The following is a 21,373-nucleotide window of genomic DNA, read 5'->3' as shown; positions in this document are numbered from 1 at the left end:
GAGCCCTGAAAGCTGGAGAAGCCACATGAAGACCACTGCCAGCTCTGAGATGCTTCTAGCACCACTGGATCCACACAAAACTTTCCACCCTCTGGCTGTGATCTTCCTGCACTCAGCGTCATTGCATGTGTTGCATGAGTCTGAAAAGAGGAATTTTCAGATTGATATTGGACATATGGGCTAATATCAGACTTATGGACTTGGTCTGGACTGGACTGGGATGTTTTCTTAATATTCAATTGTTCTTATATATAAAGCTCTTTCTTATACACATGTGGGTGTCTATGAATTTGTGTCTCTAGTCTATCCAGACTAACACATTACCCAACAAAAACAATAGTTTCATGGTATGACAAGCACCAAATTGGCAGGAAAAAATGGAAAACTACTGGATGCAGATACAAATGAATCAAGTGACAGTCTGCTGACTCACTAGCGGCAGAGCCTATCAAGGTCCCAGGACTGACAGACAATATAGCAGAACCATGACTCATGTCCAGAGTCAGAAGTACAATCATAACAAGCTAAATGTAACTTGGCCAGATAGTCCATACACATTGGAAGCATGCCACATTCCCAAGGAAATTAACTTTTAATTAATTTGCTGTTTATAGGAGATCAAATCATGGAATTGATGACGTAATGTCAGATCTCATCATGGGAGATGATTTCTTCATAATAACAAAAGCAATGAGAATCATGGAGGGGTCAAGTTGACACACAATTTTACCATCCCAGATATAAATGAGAGTAAAGAATCAAGTGAGCAACCAGACATAGGGGAAGATAGGTGCCAGGTCACCAATAGAGACTACCAAGGAACCAGAACACAAGTTGAAGAAATAAAGACCTTGCTCCAGAAACAGATGTGAAAGGGAGATGTCCTCAATGGTAAACACCCTGAATTTAGTCTTCTAGCCTCCTAAGTCATAGGGAATGAAGTTGCTGCTTGTTAAAGACATCTATTGAGGTATGTCTGTTATGGCAGCACCAGATCCCTAGGATAACTTTGGAAAAGGTATAAACTTGTAACAATATTAAAAATATGTTTGATTTAAATCGTTCTATAACCTAACTAAGGAGCTCTGTTGGCATAGTGCACTATGTGTTGGGTTGCTAACCAGAAGGTCAGCAGCTTGAATTCACCAGGCGCTACTCAGGAGACAGATAAGGCTTTATCCTCCCATAAAATTTGACAGCCAGGAAAATTCTAGGAAGCTGTCTACTCTTGCTTATGGAGTCTCAATGAGTGGGAATAGGTGGTATGGCTGTGGATTTTGTGTCTTTTGGGTAATAATTTGACTTGGTCAGATTTAATACATGGTTTCTGTAACCGTTTAAATATTTTTCGAGATTTAATGTCCAAAAAATAATGCCCAAAGTTTTCATATTAAATATATCACATTTAATTCTGGAACATCACATTTAATTCTAGAAAACATAACGTCTTGCAGCTTGAAGTCCTAGGTGATAAGCTTATTATCATATGTGACTGCCTTCTAATTCATTCAGCCAATTCAAATGATTTCTGTGGAATGTAGTAGGGTGCAAAATATGAAAAAGTTGTAGTAAATGGAATGAAATACTATAATAACAAGTCCCTGGACATTATAGTTATGAGGACAAGAAGGAACTGATTTAACTTACATATTATTAAATTATAGATTTTTCTACTCAAACTTAGATTTAAAACAAATTTTAAATAAACTATGAAGTGCATTTTTAGGAAATTTATATTGGTAAAGATAAAACTGTATTTCATCAGCTTTTGGATAGTTTTGCCATTCACTACATATACATATGTATAGTTCATATGTTTAATATGACTCAATTTATTTTGCTTCATTTCATAATTATAACATAACTTTGATTAGATATCTTAAACATAATTGATAAATATGAAAAATATCAAGATAATTGAGTGGAGATATTTTTACTTCTGTATTGAATTTTCAAAATGATCTTTTTTTATATGTTTTGGAACTATTTTTGTTGGGAAAACAATCAGGTTAAGTTCCAGATAAAATGTCATACTCTTCATATTGCAACAGTAACAATAGCAATATTCTGCACTATTCTTACATACATCCTTCCACTTTGGAAATCCTATTTCCATTCAATTAACTAATCACCTTCCTGGTGTGAAAATGTCATGCTTTAAATATGAGTTGGCTGAAGATGAGTGTTCTTGGTGGTTGGTCACCTACGTCATCATTAGAGCTCAAGAGCTGTGAGTGCTCAGATGAAGGAACATGTCCAGGAAAGCCGGATATTTAAACGCATGACTTGTTCCCTGCACTCTCTGTGTCTGGAAATATCCAGCATGGTTACATGGTTGATTTTCATCCCTTTTAACCATTCTCATATACTGCTACATAATACATTTAGGAATAATAATAACACTTGTTATTATGATCAAATTTTAATTTAAAATTAGGATATTGAGTAGGGAATTATCTCAATTTGAGTTTCACAAGTGAATTAAAAATGCATTTACAATTTAGGTTATCACACTGCAGCACCCTCAGCTGTTGAGATTTTCATGAATCTATCTTCTGCCACTCTTCTTAGTGATAGCAACAAAATCAAATTATGTGAAAAATGCTATTCTTTTATAATTTCAGATAATAGCGACAAAATATATATTTATATAATTATTTGTAATTCACTTCCATTCCATTTAAAACTTGAAACATTCAAAGCTCTCTACTGTGTATGTGCATGTGTGTGTGTATTTATGCATACTTGTATATGTATCCATAGGTATGTACACATGAGAGGTTCCAAAAACGCCCTAGACAAATGGCACTAAAGAGACAATGGAATTATCCCACAGACTCTAGGAAGCTCCCTTCTGTATAGATTATAGTGCTAGTCAGAAGCTGTGTCAGTTCCCAACATTCTAAATGTGCACATCAGACAAGAACTGTTAAGTAAACAATAGGAAATTTAGAATTATACCTGCCCAATTTTTTGCGAAGAAAATAATTTAGAGAGGAGCACTAACTCTTTTAAGTCAGCAGGGCACCAGCTGACATAGTTTTGAAGGAGTTTATGTAAGTGTGCTAATAAATCCAATGCTTCCTGGGAAAGCTATATATATTTGTCTCTCTAAGTACTTAGGTGGCCTACAATGTTCTACTTTGCTGTAACACTGCACTCTTCTGTTAATCTGTTAAAGAAACTATGCAATATATGTATGAAAACTACATGTGATCCATTTAAAATTCAATAAAACTTTCTGAAAACATCAAGTAGTCAATTGAGATATAGCACTAAGATATCAGTGATGATATCTACCTTGGTAAACATTGAAGTATGTAGTGTGACTGAAAGCACCCTTCACTCATGCTGTCTCACTAATAAAACAAAGACAATCCGTCCCAAATGTGATTATGACAATAAGCAAAAAGGTTTAGATTTACAATATACATTTTGAGGAGACACAATTCAACCCATGAAAGTAGAATAATATTTCAAATGAGAGTATCTGATTCATGCAATTAATTATCATTCATGGATATGAAAAAGTCTTTTGAAAGCAATTAAAATCACATTATTCCCTAAATTCAATCTTCCAATACTTAAAACTTTCACTAACATATGTGATATTTGTTCTTGGACTTCTCATAACCTTTGGATCTCAACACAGTTTGCTGAGGTAAACATAGCGATAGTACCCATTCAACTGATCCTCCACAGACAGGTATCATGTAAGAATACCCTTCTTTATTTAAAATAAATAAATAATTCAATGACACTAGCCGATACATTATTGTGAAGGAAAACAGCATAGTATAAGTAGTTTGATTTTTCCTTTAATATGTTTGGAAATTTCAGGTATTAAAAAAAGAGTAAGATCACTATCATATACTTTGAAGTTGACATTACAGAGATATATTCTCACTGGCAACCAGTCAATGCCTATACAAAGCATCCCTACACGACAGGGTAGAACTACCTCTGTGACTTTTTCAGTCCTTTATCTACTTAGAGATAAAATTGCTATTAGAAACAGAAACATAACATTAAAAAAAAACTAATAGAAAATGTTTGAACTTTAAGTAGGGGTACTAATTATACTTATACTAATATTATTTACATTTATAGTGCTACTAATTATCAATTGTAAATTAATTTCATCTATAATGTTTTAGAAAATATGTGTATTTGGATAGAAATGATTTTAAATTTTAGAAATAGTCAGTAGATGGAACAAAAAAAACAATTCCTCCCTTGGAGAAGCTGATGGATTGGGACTGCACACCATATGGTTCACAGCTGAGCCCACAAGGCCACCTTATTCATTTATGACTTTATGTTACATACCTATTGAAATAGCTAAACACAAGGACATTGCCAAAAAATATACAGGAGATTCTATCTCCATCTCTAATTTCTCTAAGGATAATGTCTTCCATTACTTAAATATACATATTTAAGTTATATATATATATATAACATATTATAAGTTATATATATATATATACATATTATAAACACTGTAATAACTTGTGGGTTAATGCCAATTAAGAAGTATGGCCAAAGTGCTCCTTAGAGACAGAGTTAGTAAGAAGTGTTCGTACATACTTTGGCCATGCTGTCGGGAGAGATCAGTCCCTGGAGAAGGACATTATGCGTGTAAAGCAGAAAGGCAGTGAAAAAGAGAAACTTCCTCAAGGAGATGGATTGAAACAGCGGCGGCAACAATGAATGCAAACATAGGAACCATTTTGAAGATGTCACAGGACTGGGAAGTGTTTGTTCTGACAGGCATAGAGTGTCTATGGGTCAGAATTGGTCCACTGGAATCTCGTAACAACAGTATATCATGCATAAAAACATGAAGGAAGGTCTTACATTATTTTCACTATGCTTATAATGCATACATAGAGAATTGACTTTCCTCTCTTGTGTATAAGCAGGTGTCTGTATCAGTGGATCTTGCAGCCATGTTCGCTCAGTAAGAAAATCATCTTAGTCTTAACTGCTGTAGTACCAGTTACCATCCAATCAGCCCCATCGTATAGCGATTTTAGGTAGCAGAAGGTAACACTGTGCGGTGTTGTGCTTCCCTCACCATTGCCATGGTCAAGCTCACTCTGGCAGCTGCTGGGTCACTTCATCTTGTTTAGGGCCTTCATAAGTTGTGCTGCCCTCTATCTCAGGTCCCCGATGTCCTTCTCCAGGGAATGATACCTCCTGATAGCATATCCAAAGTGCTTCTGACAAATTCTCAACATCATTGTGTATAAGGCTTTTTCTGGCTGCACTTCTTTCAAGATAGATTGGTTTGTTCTTTAGTCAGTTCCTGGTGCCTCCAATATTCTTCACCAGCACCCAAATTCAAATGCATTGCTTCTTCTTTGATCTTTATTATTTAATGTCCAACTTTTACATGTACATGAGGGAATTGAAAATGTCATGTATTGGGTTGGATGAACCCTACTCTTCAAAGTAATGTCCTTGCTTTCTAACACTCTAAAGAGGTCTCCTGCAAGAGATTTGCCCTAATGCAACCTGTCTTTTGATATCTTGACTGCTGTTCCCAAGCACATTGTGGATCCAAGCAAGACAAAATCCTTAACAACATTAATCTTTGCTCCATTTATCATGATGTTACTTCTTGGTCCAGTTGTGAGGATTTTGGTCTTCTTTACATTGAGTCATATGCCATACTGATGGCTGCAATCCTTGATAGTCATTAGTAAGTGCTTCAAGTTTTACTCGCCTTCAGCAGTTAAAGTTATGTCGTCTATATATCACAGGTTGTTAATAAGCCTTCCTCCAATCCTCACACCACATTTTTCTTTATAGAATCCGGCTTCTCTGATTATTTGCTCAGCACACTGATTGAACAAGTATGGTAAGGGGATATATGTAACCCTGACACACAACTTTCCTAATTATAAACCACTTAGTATTCCCTTGTCTTGTTCACACAGCTACCTATCGATCAATGTACAGATTCTGCCTGAGCAGAATGAAGTGTTCCGGAACTCCTATTCTTTTCAAGGTGACCCATGGTTTGTGATGATCCCCACTGTTGAAAACCTTGGCATAGTTAATAAAGCACTAACATAGTGTTTTGCTATTGTCTGCTTTCAGTCAAGATCCATCTGACATCAGTAATTATATCCATCTTAGTCTTATTAATGTGCTTTAAAATAAAAGAAAATGATAATTGTTGTTCCATGAAATAAATGATTTTGAAATAGGGTCTTCTATCAAATTTTTTTGAATGCATAAGTTAACATCTTCCCAGACCACTGATATTTGCAAGAAATTTATAGTTAGGTGAACTGTTGGGGTATTCAATAGGGGTTATATTTATAGATTATCTCTAAGGACCCAGTATGTTTGTCAGATCATACTAGAAAGAAGATTTGAGGTGTGTGTGTGTGTGTGTGTGTGTTAATTAAAACTACATTGTGTAGAAAAATAAAATGAATTTTCCCTAATGTAACAATGTATGTGCTCATTGTTTGCAGGTAGCAAGGGCTGTCCTACTTGAATTTCATTTGGAAACCATATCTAATCCATCCTGATGCCCACACTCACACTTTCTGACTTCACCCCTTCCCCGCAAATTCAAAGAATATTTAAAAGAAACACAATTTGAGTGTTTTTGGGGACAAAAATTGTCTTTGACCTGTTGTATATCTATTGTAGACAATATTTTCAGAAAAAAATTAGAACTTGATGGAGGAGATGTTAACAAACAACATCTTAATATTTTGGCACTTTAGCTTAATAAAGTTTTCTATAATTTTGTCAATACTTTTAGAGCTTATATATTCACATGTATATATCATACTATTGAAAATAGCATGATTTCAGAGATTCCAAATGGATAACATGGCATATAAGACCCGTCACCTAATTGTAGTATCTGTTTTCTTCCTGCTCCTAGTATTCAAGTTTATTAATACTGCATTTATCCTCTTTCCAAAGTTTTCCCTTTATCCTATCATTTTCTTTAAAATATATTTTTAAACGCATTTATTTTTTCTTCTTTCATACGTGAATGATAGTGCAGTATACACATTTTTATCCACATTACATTCTTCATTGAACACATTCTTTAGAAATACTTAGCAATTTGTAGTGATTTTCTTCAATTTTGCAGCTGCACAGTATGCTTTTGGATGATTTTTTATAGTTTTTTTTCAAGTAGTTTCGTAAGCAACATAATTTATCAAACCAGTAAACAACAACAACAAAAAATACAGGCTATGGTGTGCGTGTATGCATGTGTGCATGTTTATTTGAAATGATATTGACATGAATATTCTTGTTTATAAGTCTTTTCATATATTTTGCCAATTCTTCTTTATTCAAATCTATTCAGATTCATAGAAATGAAACTGCTGGTTCACAAGGTAAATTAATGTGGAATTTTGGTAAATATTGTCATATTTCCCTAGAAAGTGGCACCAATATGTATTACTCAGAACAGCACATAGGAATCTCTATTATCCACACTATTTCCAAGAGAGTATATACATATCAAGTAAAAAAGTTTGTTACTGGAATTTCAATTCATGCAAGTACTGGCTTACTCCAAATAAAATGCTTTTAAATACGTCTCTGTAATCAGATGGCAGCAGACATGTCTTCCAGTTATATACTTACTTTTGTCTTGGGCCCAAAGATGTAGGGTTTGGGGTCTTAAAGGCTTGTAGTTGAACAAGTGACAATCTAGCTGGGAAGCAACTAAGTCCACATGGAAGAATAACCCCAGCTTGAGAAGTTCAAAAACAAGCAACCAATTTGATGTGAAAGGGTGGGTATGCAGTGGAGACCCAAAACCCACCTGCAAGTTAATTAAACAGTCCCTCTCAGAAGGGCCACATGGAATGAATGATAAATCCAGGGTGTGGTATAGAACTGATGAAATACATAACTACCCTCTAGTTCTTTAATATTTCCTCCCCTGAGTATTATGGTTTTTATTTGTTGTACCTCATTAATCATGTTAGTATTGTTTATTTTCATTTGTATAATTAAGATCATTGGATACATGGAAGCCAAGATAGATAAACCTTCAGAAACAGTAACAGGAGTAATGGTTCCCGGAGGGTACAGGAAGTGATAGGGGAAGGGGGAGCTGATAGCACTGATGACTGTATAACCCCACTTGAGCAAATTGAACAACAGAATTGTATCTGAATAGATATATTGGATTGTGTACCACTTGGCAAAAAAAATGTTCCTGGAAGGTAGGGGAGTAGGGTTGGGGAGGGAGTATATAAAGGGGAGCTTATATCAAGGAGTTCAAGAAGAAAGAAAATGTGTTGAAACTGACTGTGGTAGCAATGTTTCAATATTGCTTGATATGATTGAACTATGGAATGTTATATCTGTAAGAGCTCCCAATAAAATTATATCTTTTTAAAAGGATCATTTTTGTGCCATGAGGAAAAATATTAAAACTGATTTTGAGGTCATGCTTAATATCAATTTTTTTTAACAAAACTCAAGTGTAGTAGTTACACAATTTTATGTCAACTTGATAAAAAATGAAGGGGTGCAACTTAGCCCATCAATCAGGTCACAGCCTGATCAATTTCTCCTTGTTGGCATGGACTTCTCATGAGGAATTTGGGAGCTGAAGGAGTCATGTGGAGACAGCACCAGGGCTGAGGATGCTTCCACTGCCACTGGATTCACCACAGGCTTGTCATTGTCCTGCATTTGGCATCATTGCACGTGCTGCATGAGTCTAAAGAGGAATTTATGGACTAATATTTTATTTGACATATGGGCTAATATTGGACTTAAAGACTTGATCTGGACTCAGCTGGGATGTTTTTTCAATATCTAGTTGCTCTTTGTTATGAAGCTCTCTCTTACACACATAATATTGTCATTGGATTTGTTTCTCTAGTCAGCCTGGAATAACACACTCAAGTGGACATCTACTTAAATAATTGAACCTTTATAACTAAATAATAGTTTCGAGAAGGATCAAAAATTTTCCAAAAGAGAGAAGACCTGAGGCTTGATGAATGAAAATGCTGTGATGCTAATCCATAACCTGGTGGTAAATAATGTTATTTACCATTGACCTTATTGTTGCTGAAGTTGAGGTTTCATGTGTTGACCCAAAAGTATTGCATAGAGATCATCAGCTAACTCAAAAGACTAATCTTTCCATCATTTTTAAAGCAAAATCTAAGCTAATGTGGATAATTTTATGGAACAATTATAACTTGTCGCAGCCTTAGATATATTAATATGATCCAGGACGAAGATCCAATTAAAGCCTGCTGTGTCAGTTAAATTAAAGGCAGAAAAGCCTATTCAGAGATTGTGGCCATTGTTTCTTGGGGAAATTCCAAAGGAATTATCTTGATAGATTTTCTACAAGAACACAGAAGGATCATGTGGATTTACCATGAGGTAAGACAATTATAAACTACATAAAAGCCAGGAAAGTTCCACCAAAGATGTTTTCTTGCCCAAACAGAAAAATGTAGAATTTGAAGAAGGTTTAGAGGGATAAAAATACCACTTTCAATAAACAATACCATCCCTACTTCCAGAAGTGTATAGCCTTAGTTGGAGGATGATATTTTTAATAAATAACCTTTTCTATCATTTTGTAGCAATGTAATTTTACTTACCTTCATACGGGTATTGAGATGATGATACTTTACAAAGTTTTGTTTCTCTTATGTAATTATTAGGTAGTTTGATTTTTTATATTTATACACCTGTTTGCATTTCCCTTTCTATAAATTTAATATCAGTATATATATATACATTTATAATACTTTTTTATCTTAACTATTGATGCTACTGATTTTAAAAACTATAAATCAGTATTCAGTAATAATGTTATCTAAAAGAAACTGCAATTCTCTTGTTAAGGTTTTTATTTCTCTTTCTGTTTTACTTAATGGGTGTATAAGATGAATTTTTAAATATAATTAAAAAGTATATTTAACTGATGTTATGAGATATAGAATACTATATATTTTTGTTTACTTAGATTAAAATTAACTCAAAATCATTTTTGTTTCATAATTGAGAATTTATATTTCACACATTGATATGTGGTCCCTTTACAACATATGAATGCTGAAGAAAGATCTTGATGCTGGTTTGTTTTTCTTTACTAAGAATTTATATATTTTTTTATATTTATATAAAAATTTATATTTATATTCTTTTATTTTCATGAATTTAATTTTTCCTTGAAATTTGAGGTAACTATTTTTAAGTACTTTTATTGGGGGCTCTTATATCTCTTTATAACAATCCATACATTCATCAGTCTGTCAAGCACCTTTGCACATATGCCACCATCATCATTTTCAAAGCATTCTCTTCCCACTAGAGCCCATGATATCAGCTCCCCATTTCTTCTCCCTCCCTCCCCTGCCCGCCCTCCCTGACAAGCCCTTGATAAGTTATAGATTATTTTTTCCATATCTTCCATCATCCTCCCTTGTCCCTACCCAACTTTTTCATTATTCATCCCCCCTGGGAGAGGCCTCTAGTCTGACCCTTGTGATCCATTCCCCCTTTCTCCCCTCATCCTCCCCTAATCCTCCGGGTATCTCTACTCTTCTTGTTGGCCCTGAGGGATTTATTTATCCTGGATTCCCTGTGTTGTGGGCTCTTATCAGTAGCAGTGTGCATGCTCTGGTCTAATCTGATTTGTAAGGCAGAATTGAGGTCATGATAGTGTGGTGAAGGAAGTATTAAAGAACTATAGGATAGTTGTATGTTTCAGCAGTGCTATACTGTCCCCTGCCTGGCTCATCTCTTCCCTGTGACCCCTGTGCGAGGGGATGTCAAATTGTCTACAGCTGGGCATTGGGTATCCACTTCATGCCCCACCCCATTCACCTTTGGTATGGTTTTATTCTGGGTGATAGATGCCTGATACCTGATCCCATAGGCACTTCATGGTCATACAGGCTGGTGTGCTTCCTCCACGTGGGCTTTGTTGCTTCTGAGCTACATGGTTGCTTGTTTATCTTCAAACCTTTAAGACCCCAGACACTCTATCTTTTGATAGCCGGACACCATCAGCTTTCTTCACCACATTTGCTTATTCACCCATTTTGTCTTTAGTAATAGTGTAGGGCAGATGAGCATCACAGAATACTGGATTGTTAGAACAAAGTGTTCTTTTGTTAAGGGAGTACTTGAGTTGAGGCCCAATGTCCATCTGAAACCTTAATTCTTAACATATAGATATGAGTACATAGTTATAGTCCCCTCTTGTTTTATATATATATACACATGCCTATATTTAGGCCTCTATAAATGTCCTTTGCCTCCTAGTTCTTTCCTCTGTTTCCTTTTTACTTTACTGTTGTTCTACCATCATGTTCGGCCTTCATTCAGGTTTAGTAGTTCATCACTTCTACATTACCCTTGATTAAGCCCCACTAGGCATCCTATGCCCTTCTCTCCACTGGTTTTAGTTCGCTAGTTGTTCCCTTGTCCCTGGGTTAGTTCCCCCCCCCCCTCCTTCCTTTCTCCCACCTCCCCTTCTCCCATATCCTCCCAGAATCATTGGTCCCATTCTTTTCATCTCTGAATTATTTATACTGCCTGTCTTATCCAGATAGACATGCAGATACATTAATAAGTGTAAAAACCAGGCAAGGCCAAATAAAACAATGAAGGAAGTCAAAAGCAACAAAACAACCAAAACAAAACCAAAATAGCAATAAAAAAAAGAAAGCCACTGACAGAAATGGAAAAGCCGATAAATAATTCAAGGTCTGTTTGTTGGCCTTTAAGAGTGTTTTCCAGTCGAGTCTGATAGGGTGCCACACTCTGTCTCCAAAGTCTATTTTTGGTATTCCCTGGGAGTTTCACCACTATTGTCCTCCTTCTGCTCTGTTGCATGCCCTCAGTTCCTCACCCCAGCATGATGAGGCCAGACCTAGTGCTATTCCCGCACTGTGTCTCCAGTGCTGTGCCCTGCAATGTCATGGTCCAGTGAGAGACACTGTGTCTCATGGTGGGGACAGCCCTACATTTCTCCCCTGTGCATTGTCTGCTTTGAGCAGGAACACTGTCCTTGGGACTTGGTGTGCCAGGATGTTCTTTCTTCCCTCCCAATCCCTTTACATTTCTGCAGTGTGCTCTCATCCAATGTGTCCTTCCCAAGTTGTCGCCCTGGTGCAGTCTTCTGAAGTGCATTCATCGGAGGGGGTGGTGGTGGTGGTGGTGGCGGCACTTAGTTGAGTTTGGGGTCAACCCCACAGTCCTCTCTATTGGTTGCCTGGTACATGCTGATATGTTGTATACATATCTTGGCACATTGGGTTGAAACCTGGTCTCTCTCTCTCTCCCTCTCCTGTGGAGATATAAACAATACTGTCCCTTTGGGTGGGTTAGTGCCCTGCTCCCCCCCCTGCCCCACCCATGTCTCTCTCTCTTTCACTCTTTATTTCTTTCCTTTTTCTTACCCCCTCTTATTTAGTTGGCTGCCATATATATCCTTGGATTGGGTTTGGCCCCTGCCATAGTTGCTGGACCTCACACTCACGGATATATGTATATAGTAGCTTTTCCCTTATGCCCTCATTTTTTTTAAGCATCCCTCAGTGGACTCATGTTATACTTATCCTTTTTTGCTTGCCTTACTTCACTTAGCATGATTTCCTCCAGTTCTTCACATACGGCAATGTGCTTCATGCGTTAATCACTACTTTTTAGCGATATGTAGTATGGAGATACCTTTTTATCACATCCTGAATTTAAAAATATGCTTTGTAAAATTCTGAATTTTTTATCTTACTTGATGTTTCTTTCAATTCACTTGTTAATATTAAAATGTTAGGACATGATGTATTATTTGGTTTTTAGGCTATGCAGACTTTGTAAAATGATCTTTATAATTAACTGCTTTATATTTAAATAAACAAACTGATGATATCCATTGGAATTTACTCAATTAGTAACTGTAACTAATAGAAAATTTACATTTTAGATTTTTATTTTGGTATGAATTTTTATCTCAAAACATGGCATAGTATTTTCTTATTTATTTTGTATTTTAAAAATTGTGTCTATAATAATATTTACTAATACTTAGTATAAATAAGAAACATAAGGTGCAATAATAAAATACAGCCGCAACAACCTTTAGAGAGGGTTAGGAGAAAACAAAATGTATGGCATATAAAAGTAGAGAGAAAACAGCAAACTATGGAATCAGAAATGTTTCTATGTAAATAAGATTACATTTTAGGAAGCAGCAATATTTTTGTTGTTATTGTTGTTAATTCCCTTTGAATTGCTTTCAAATCATAGGGCTTTCTAGATTGGATTGTCACAAAGGCAAATGGCCAAGTCTTCTTCTGGGTAGTCGCTGAGTGTATTAAAGCCAGTGATATTTTGGTTAGCTAATAAGTGAGTAATTATTTGTCACTACAGTCCTTTGAAAGGAGTAATACGGGACAACAATACTTAGAAGAAATAAATAAAAAGAATAGAAAACCAACTATTACCAAGATAGATCATGTGATATTTTAGATGATCATTTTTTTAATCCTAAAATGTTTTGGAAATAATTTGGTGTTATAAATAAGACACCTACAATAAACATATTGCCAATCTAACTCTGAATTATCTTTAGAAACACTGAATGTAAAGAGAAATTTAATGGTACCTGTAAATTTATTTAAAATTATGATAAGTCTAAGATTCTATTACTAATTACCCCTATACACATTGTGTATCAAAAAATTTGGATTACTTCAAGAAATGAGAGGATCATCATGTCCTATAAAAATGAATTTTTAGTCTTGATACTCATAGCTCAGCCCTGAGGAATGATTACCACCCCCAATCTGCACCTCTGCTAGAATAAATGTTTTTCAGGACTGATCTTCTTTATGGCTGTATGTGCCAGCAATTCACTTTTTAGCTAACAGTAACATATTAAATCAATTCATCCATGAACAAAGTATGATTCTTTTCCTTCTACATCTATTGGCTGCATAGAAACCCCCATCGTGCCATGGGTGTAATGCCAAGAAGTAACGTCAATGCAACAGATGTGAGTCAATGGAACATGAGGTCTGGGCCATCTGTGGCCTCTGGATCTGCTTTGTTATGAAAATGTATTCTTTTGTCTAGAAATGTATTGTTTTCATTATGGGAAAGATTGTTGCTAAACTCAGCTAACCTAATAAAAGGGTGAGTCTGACAATTCATGATAAATGAAGAAATTCTGGTTATTTAATCCCTTGATATCCTAGATCCAGCACTCAGTCTCTGCTAGGGTCATTTAGAAAATCAAAAGCAGCATTTCCAACGTCACTTGATTTCTGTGCAGAAATGCAGGCTTGCTCCAAAACATGGTACTTATTGCTACAATCTCCTGCCTAGTAATTATTCATAGGACCCTTGGCCATTACAGCTACCCCTAGCATTATCATATGACTTAAAAGTAGAAGAGTTTGAATTCTGGCCATTTCTGCTACAAATAGTTCTACTACATATCCTAGTAAACTAAATCAGAAAGAAATCCAAAATGTATACATACGTGTTGCCTCCAATGACAAATATGTATAAAAAATTCTGAACCTTTCTTAGATCTGGGATTTTCAAGGTACATCTTGGTTATTTGCCTTAGAAAGAAAACTCCAGCACAAGGTATATCTTTGATTCTTGATTTTTCTAGTACCTGTGTCAGGTATAATGCAGATATCTGCCACTTTCTATTCCTTAAATTAAATAATCATGTTGCTATCAATCTAGTGAACCATTATAATGTATTCAGGATACAACGAATTTCAAGTTCCCTGTGAATTATTCTGTGTTCAAGCACAAGGAAATTAACAAATACCTGAGCTGTAAGAGAGAAAATGTGTATTTTTTCCATATAAAAACAAGCTATATTTGACCTTTGGTATTGACAGATGGAAATGAATGCATTCTCCAGACTATTGCAAATTAAAAATTAACAATAGATCTATTACACAAAAGATATTACATCCTATGTTCTAAACAAAACAACAAACCCCAAATTCATGGCTATTCAGTTGATTCAGATTCATAACAACCCTCTAAGGTAGAGTAGAAGTGCCACTGTGGCTTTCTGAGGCTGTAAATTTTCACAGAAGCAGATGGTCTCATGATTCTTCCACATTGCAGCTGGTGGTCTCACACTGATGACCTTTGATGAGAAGCTCAACTTATAACCACTGTCACAAGGTGTCTGTCACACTTATTTCACCAGCCATAAATGAAGTTCTTTCTTGGATAAAGGTATATTGTTAGGTACTCCCGAGTCAATTCTGACTCATATGACCCTATGAACAACAGAATGAAACACCTCTCAGTCCTGTGCCATACTCACAATTGTTATGTTTGAGCCTATTATTGGAGCCATTATGTCAATTCATCTTCTCAAAAGTCTTTCTCTTTTTTGTTACCCCTCTACTTTACCAAGCATGATGTCCTTCTCCAGGAATTGGTCTCTACTGACAACATGTTCAAATACACGAGCAAAGTAGCCCCATGCTTCCTTCTAAGGAACATTCTAGCTGTATTTCTTCTAAAGCAGCATTGTTTGTCCTTTTGACAGTCTATAGTACTTTGAGTTTTCTTCACCACCAACACTTCAGGGTTTTATATCTGAGAGTTTGTAATAAAATGGACCATAGTACCCAAATAAGGAAACAGATGCAAAGGTTCTTCCAAGTACTAAAGTTGGTGTTACATATCCTAAAGTCAATTCTGACTCAGTGTGAATAGAAGGTTTTCTAGGCTGTAAATTTCTTTGAGAGTAGACTACTAGGTCTTCTCTTCTGTCAAACTTCTAGGTGAATTTGAATTAACAACCATTCTGGAAACAGCTGAATGTTTAGCACTGAGCCAAAGGGCTGTAGCAATTAAGTATTCATAATTCAAAATATAAAATGTAAACAAGCCCATGAGAGTCAAAATAAAACCTTGAGTATATCCCATCTCAATTTAGAAAGCATTTCAAATATAGACTTTCCATATTGCCCACTATTGACTGCAGAACTAACTTGCTGTGGGATGACATAAAGAAATCCAGACATGAAGAAAGTAAAGGTCATTAAAAAAACCAAAAAATAGAGAAAATATCAAACTAGATGTCAGAAGAGATTTGGAAACTTGCGGTACAATGTACAGTAGTTAACATCAATGGAAGAAATGGGTAAAAATGCTGAATATAAAATGTCAAAAGGCAGCTCAAGAAGACAAAGGGAAATTTATAATGAAATCGGCAAAGGTCTGAAATCTGCATACCCAAAATGAAGAACACGCTAAGAGTATACCAAGCTGAAACAACTGAAAAACAAACAAACGAATCTTGAGGTTCAACAGTGATGAATTCCATCATCAAAATATTAAATAAAACGGGAGCAATTAAAGATGATGGAAGGAGTATACTATTACTGTACCAAAATGAACTGGTCAGGATACAAACATATTAAGGGTTAACATATGATCAATGTTTCACTGCAATTCATATGGATTGCATTAGGAATTTATTTAGACTGGCCATCTCTCTGAACTGTATCTTCTCTCTGCAATACTGTCTTCTAGAGAGATGACATCTGTCTTGAGCTGAGGCCGGCCCTGCAGTTAGCTATGGGAATGACCTTCTCTGAGCAGGAACATAAACCTCAAGGATTGACAACCAGAATGAGGTCTACTCACAATCTCCCTTTCCTGTGGAGATATAAATATGTCCTTCGTGCAACATATAACATGTCCTCCACGCTGCTTAACAGAGAGACATCATCTGCACTATGTCAGAATCACTCTTAGACTTTGGACTATGGTATGGTCTTTCTTTATTTTTGTTTTAATCTATGTAAGATAGGCAAGATACGCAATCCTAAGGAGAGAACAATGGAACTGATGGTTCCTGAAGGGCATAGAGTTAGGGGTGGAGATGGGATAAGATGAGCAGTGAGTTAATAAGGATGGGTACAGGGTAATAGTAAGGGTTCCAAAACTGATGTTGAGGAGGTTACAGCTTTTCTGGTCATTTTTATCATTTTTGATCAATCAAATATCTGAGAGGTGAATGATAGGCAAACATGATAGTAGGACAGGAGAAAAGAAAAGAGGACATTAAAAAATATAGAAAGATAGATAGATATGTATAAATATATACATATAGCTGTATTTGTTTATATATGTGTATATGTCTATATCCATATCTATATAGATATACAAGGAAGCAGATGGACTTTGGACCTCTACTTAAATCTTACCTAACTATAAGAATGGTTTACTCTAACAACATGGCATTGTATGATACTCACCTTCCCGACATTATTGCTGAAGACAAAATGGGTGCTTAAGCAAATGTGGTAAAGAAAGGTGATGGTGCCTAGATAGAGAATCTGGGGTCTTCAAGGCTCGTCATTAAACAAGTGACCATCTATTAGGGAAATAATAAAGCCCACACACAAGAAGCATGCCAGGCTGTGTAATCATGAGGTATTGATGGGGATTGTTATCAGAAGTTCAAAAACAAGCAACCAAATTGATAGGAAGGAGCATGGATGTCGTGAAGACCGAAAATCCACCTGTAAAAAAAATTGTGGCCTCTTAGAGGGGGTCACACAGAAGGGGTGATAAGTCCAGGGTACAGTATAAAACTGATGAAACACATAGCTATCCTCTAGTTATTTAATGTCTCCTCCCTCCCCTTACTATTATGGTTTTTATTTGCTTTGTGTCAATAATCATGTTTAACTTGTGTATGTTAATTTATATAATGAATCTTATTCGATGCATAAAATTCAAGATAGATAACCCTTCAGAAAAAGTAATAAGATAATGATTCTCCGTGGGCACAGGAAGAGATGGGGAAAAGTGGGGGAAGAGGGAGCTGATAGCAGTATAACCCCACTCAAAGGGAACAGCAGAATTGTTCATGAATGGACATCCTGGATGGTATAAGCTATGGCAAAATTAGTAAATAAATAGATAGTTATAGTAGATAGATAGATAGATAGATAGATAGATAGATAGATAGATAGATAGATAGATAGATAGATAGATAAGGGTTCCTGGGTGGTAGGTTCAGGGAGGGAGGATATATAAAGGGGAGCTGCTACCAAGGAATTCAAAAAGAAAAAACGTTTTGAAACTGGTTGTGGTAGCAATTGTATACTATAGCTTGATTTGGTTGAAATGTGGAATGTTAGATACCACAAAAGCAGACAAAGAATGAAACACTGGGAAATAAGTTATACAGTTGTAAAATTTAATCATATTGTTTTCCACAAATGTGTATTTGTATCTATTCCATGATACAGCATAAATATCTAACATTTCATTGAAAAGTGGTCATTCTCACTAACAGCCACGGGCTTGCCTCCAACCCACAGCCATCCTATATAAAGAGAACCAAGCACTGTCTGGCTTGTGCCATCCTCAGTATTGTTATGTTTCAGCCTTTTGTTATGGATATTGGATAAATACCTCTTTTTGAGTGCTCCTGTTCTTCTACTGAGCCTATACTTCCAAGGACTGACCTCTCCTGATACGTCCAAACTATCTGAGATGAATTGCTTCAAATACATGCTTCTAAAGAGCATTCTGTCTGAACTTCCCTTGAGAGAGATCTAGCTGTTCTTCTGGAAACCTACAGTGCTTTTCATTTTCATTTTCAACACCATGATTCAGAGATATGAATTCTTCTTGGCCTTGTTTGCTTACTGTCCAGCATCCATTTTCACAGGAGACAATTGAGAATACCATGGCTCATCTCAGTAACATGTTTCCTTCATATCTTTAAGGAGGTCTCATGGAGCAGATTTCTGAGAGCAATACATTATTTGGTTTACTCGTGTTTGTTTGGTCTTGTTTTTTTAACTATGCCAAGGCATTTGACTGTGTGGGTCATAACACACATTGAACAGCCTTGGGAAGTAGAAATTAAGGACACTGTATTGTGCTCATGTGGAACTAGTACATGGATCAAGAGGGAGTTTTGTGAGCAGAACAAGAGAATACTGCATGGTTTAATATCAGGAAAGGTGTGCAAGAAGATTGTATCCTTTCACTGTACGAAACAAAATCAACCACTGCTATTGAGTCGATACTGACTCCAGACTAGGACAGGGGAGAACTGCCTCTTTTGGTTTCCTAGGTTGTTTACAGAATTGGAAAGATCTGCTTTTCTTCCTCAGAGGCTGGTGGTTTCCAATTTATTTCCTTGTGGATTGCAATCCAAGGCTTACGCAGTGTGCCCCCAGTTCTCCCTTCAATCTGTATGCTGACCAAAAATCAGAGAAGCTGGATAATATGCGGAAGAACATGGAATCTGTAGGAGGTCTCCTGGTCAAGGTGTTTATTGATGGGTGACTAGTCTCCTGGGTCTATGTTTACCTTGCAGCTAAAAGCATTGCGAGATAACTCGGTTATTTATGACCCCTTTATGACTCTCTGGAACCCTGCATGCCATTGTGCTTATCTTAGAATATAGTGATGTTATTATTCAAGTGTTTAGACAATGTCACTAGTTAAGTCATGTTTACATAGCTAAAAGGTTAAAACTGTTTTTGTGAATTTTGTGCTTTAATGTTTACTTTGTAATCATTCCCTTATAAGAAGAGTATAAAACCAAGCTTTGAATATACTCGGGACTTTAGTCCATCAGACTGTCGTTCTCCCAATCCCATACTTTGTATGTCTCTTTCTTTTCCTTTCATCCGCACGCCTTATTTCTGATGCAGCTTGATGCGAGGTGCTGGTCTAATCACCCGTAGGAATCAGGATTGGAAGAAGACTTTTTAACAATCTTTTATATTCAGGTGACACAACCTTGCTGGCTGAACAAGGGGGCAGTGCTTGAAATACTTGCTTAAAAAGAACAAAAGTATAGATTAGATTACAACTCAAGGTAAAGATACAAATCTTCACAATTGGATCAATAAGTATATCATGATAAGTGGAGAAAAGGTTGAAGTTGTGAAGAGTTGGATATGCAATAGTGTCTCCTTATTCTAGTTCTTGATATAGCTTGTAACTCTGGGTGTATTTAATTTGGAGTTGCAGAATTAATGCTAATTATAAGTGACTATAACGTAGCATACCCCTGCCTTTCTTCAGAAAATAAGAATTAGGCAATTGAAAGAATCAAGCATCAATTAGGGTGGAATTTGAAAATTTTCTTCCAGTCTACCTATATTTTCTCAATTTACACAGCAAATTTCTTGTATTTTCTACCTCCTTCTGTAAAATTTTTAACTGTATAAGAAATTCTGTTTTAGATTTATCTTTTGAGTAAAATACATTCCATTGTGTTGATTTAAAGCAGTTTATTTGTTGTCAGAGAAAATAAGTCTTTGTTGATGGAAATTGGAGTTACATGCCGGACTGCTAACCATGAGATCAGATGTTGAAACCTATCAAGCACTCAGTTGGAGAAATATGAGCCTTTATAATCTGGTAAAGATTTACAACCTTGGAAACTCAACAGGGAAGTTTTAATCTGTCCTATAGTGTTTCCATGATTCAGGATTGTCTTAAATGGCAGGTCATTTTTAAAGTAATAGGTATGCAGGGAAGAAAACCGAATTTTATATTCATACAATGAAGTAAATTGGTTATCTTATAGTAAAGGATTGAGTGGCTCTGGCTTCTATATGGTTTCCCCCCTTAGTCTTAAGTATCTGCATTTGTTTTTAGTGGAATTTTTTTTTCTCTTTGAGAGATGTTGCTAATATTCAAAAGCCATTTTCCATATTTCTACCAATAAGGAACCTAAAATAATAAGGTTTGGTCTTACGTTCAGCTTTTGGTGAATTGTTACTTACTAATCAAGGAGAAACAATATGTTTCTATACTTGAGTATTAAAGGAGATTGCATTTATTATTTATTTTAATTGTTGCTTGCTTGTTTGGGTAGAGATAGTCTGTATATAGTTAGCCATTTGCCCTGTTTGCTGCAATGTAGGATATTAAGTTGGTGAAGTCACTTGTCTCTATTTCAATTTAATTAATTTCATTTAGTCATGGTACATTTAAATTTAATGTAATTCTGCATTTATAGCCTTTTAAATTTATTAATATAGTACCATTATTCTTCCTTCTGGAGCATTGTATTTGTGATGTAATTTAGTCCAGTTCTTGTATTGTCTTTAAATCTTATAATCTGCTTTTAAATTATGTATTATGACTCCTATTACAGATATAACTAATTTTCAGAGCCTCAATATGTAATTTTCATATGACTGTCTGCTTACAAAAGTGTACTTCTGGATTTTATATTTGTTGATGAATATAAGTAGATCATCTGAAAATGTTCAGTTGACATTTCTCAAAATATTTCATGCCATAGATTTTTTCCTTTTAAATACATATACTTCTGAAGAAAAAAATTATTTTATTTTAT

General features: G+C 35.6%; 1 protein-coding gene across 1 annotated transcript in view; it reads right to left on the bottom strand.

Annotated features, from left to right (window-relative positions):
• LOC142439905 (speedy protein C-like) overlaps positions 1-21,373 on the bottom strand; it is a 146,909-nt gene that overhangs the window by 15,251 nt on the left and 110,285 nt on the right.

The sequence above is a fragment of the Tenrec ecaudatus genome, chromosome 2 (genome assembly GCF_050624435.1).
Source record: "Tenrec ecaudatus isolate mTenEca1 chromosome 2, mTenEca1.hap1, whole genome shotgun sequence".
NCBI lineage: Eukaryota > Metazoa > Chordata > Mammalia > Afrosoricida > Tenrecidae > Tenrec > Tenrec ecaudatus.
The sequence above is the reverse complement of the archived record's forward strand: the minus strand, read 5'-3'. Positions and strand labels throughout refer to the sequence as shown.